This window comes from Morus notabilis, unplaced genomic scaffold (assembly GCF_000414095.1).
Source record: "Morus notabilis unplaced genomic scaffold, ASM41409v2 Scaffold1171, whole genome shotgun sequence".
NCBI lineage: Eukaryota > Viridiplantae > Streptophyta > Magnoliopsida > Rosales > Moraceae > Morus > Morus notabilis.
The window spans coordinates 6,004-8,291 of record NW_010360528.1 but is presented as its reverse complement, the minus strand read 5'-3'; the positions used below and the strand labels follow the sequence as shown (position 1 = coordinate 8,291).

At 33.0% G+C, this 2,288-nt stretch overlaps 1 pseudogene; it reads right to left on the bottom strand.

Moving 5' to 3' along the window:
- LOC21384672 overlaps nt 1-1,661 on the bottom strand; it is a 4,067-nt pseudogene extending 2,406 nt beyond the window's left edge.
- Between the last annotated feature and the right edge of the window lie 627 nt (nt 1,662-2,288).

Below are 2,288 nucleotides of genomic sequence, written 5' to 3'. Positions count from 1 at the left end.
TTTATTTTATTATTTAATTATTTTTAATCTCAACTAGATTGATACTTAACTAATAAGCAAGTTATCCAATATCAAACCCTCACTCTAATTTTATTTTATTAATAAAAAGAAAAAAGAATAAAATAATTTATAATTATTGAGAAAAGTATATGTGTGTGCTGTCCCATATGAAAAGTGAATGAGAATGTAAAGTGATTTATATACATAGAAAGACTCAAGACCTAATAAGTTAATCTTTTAAGTCAAATTAAGCTCTTAAAGTGTATTGGGCTAATTTCGCCTGTAGTGTCTCCTAAAAAATAATTAATCCCCTCAAAAGGGCAAAGAAAACAAGAAAAAAGAAAAAAAGAAGAACTAATGTTTAAGTAGTGTCACCAAGGTTAAAAACAAAGGCGTTGGGCATGGCGTTCCAATTGACCCACTTGCCTTTGTGTTGGAGTTGAAGACCACCCATATCGTTTTGAATGAGAAGGGTCACCAGGCCATGATCGGTGTGCGGCGGGATTCCGATTGCTCGGTCCGGCTGCGGGCAGGCTGGATAATAGTTTGCAGCCAAGATTTTTGCAGGCCTTTTCATAGCCTTGGCAATGTAGTTTGATCCAAGTCCCAACGCTCTGATATTGCTTTCAACAATTCTGTTGCTACATCTCTAGTTCTCTTACTGAACTCTAACGCAGCCTCACTGCAACAGAATCAAAACCCAATTAAAAATGATGAAAACGTCTGTTTTCCAAAGTGGTGGAGCATAGAAATTATTTTCAATAAGGAATATACTATGAAATTATTTTCACACATCACTTTTGTATATATGTATATGTATATGTTAGACTTAAATCTTTTTACAAAGTGTCATAGTTTTAAGTTATTATAATTTTTTTTTTTAATTCACCCGCTTTTTGCGGTAAGTAGAAAACATTTAGGTCTCATTTATTTCACCAATTCGAATTTTATTGCAGTAAAAATTCTTAAAAATAGTCACATCTAATTTTTTTGCTACAATAAAAAACTCACGTAAAGTAACATCTAAACTCGAATTAAAAACTCAAATCAGCGAACTAAACGAACCTTTAGTGGAATAAACATAGAAATATATCACTATCATGAAAACAATATAGTAGGAGTTTGTTTGACTATCATTTAGTGGAATAAATTTGTTTTACCCATTGATAACCCGTTTAGGGTATGTAATGGTACCCTAAAAGTAAACTTTCATGAATACAAAACCTGAACTGAGGATGAGCAATGACCTTGACAAAGTCCCTCCAGAGAAGAACTTTATCAATTGCAATGTTAAAACTAGTGCCGCACTTGATGAGGCCAAGCACGTTTCTAGTCCCCTGAAATTCCTTCTCCTCCTCCGTCAAATTGAATAAATCCTCACACATGATTATCACTCTTCAACACGCTCTTTGGCACGCCATGGTTGATCACCTGATCACAATAAACAATGAAAATTTTTGCAACCAATTAAAGAAAATTTTGTGATAACATGACTCTTGTAATAATATCATACACGTGAACATGGATGAGCTTTTTACCCGTGGGTACAGGTACATGTGGGTATCTGGCCCAAATAAGTCGGATATGAAGATTGTTAAGGGGATAGGGGCGGGTATGGGAGTGGAGAAAGTATGTCCGACCCTGTTTCGCCCGATACTCATCCCTAGAACTCATATGTAACACTAATGCCTAGTGGAGACTGATATACACGGTTATTAGTGTGTGTATATATATATATATATATGTATATATCAGCAAGTGTATACAGCTTGTTTTTCATGAGAAGAAAAGGGTGGTATTTATAGATAATGAATTAGCTTTTAGATTTTTCCTAGTGTTCATTATGACTTTAGAAACCTAAAATTGTTAATTAATTAGTATTGAAGATGATTTTGTTGGGAAATTACACGTACACATATATATGATCATTCTCATATTACTCATAATATTGGGAGCGCTGGCTCAACCGTGGGAAATTTAGACAATTGCATATAAGGTCACACTTTAAACTAATATAGGTTCATAATTATTTTTTTCTTTATTTTTTACTATCACTTTAAAGGTTATTTTACATTAAAGCTTTAAAAAAACTAACCGGCCGAAAATTTTGGTGAATGCAGAGATCCACAACAAATTCATGAAACTTGGAACAATAATAATCGGGCAATGCCAGATTTAAAAGTTATAATAAGTATCTTCTTCTAATAGTTATTAGATGACTAAAAAAAAAAGATGTTTTGTTTCAATTAGCAAAAAAACTAGTGATTCTCCTAACAAAAAAAGCAGGG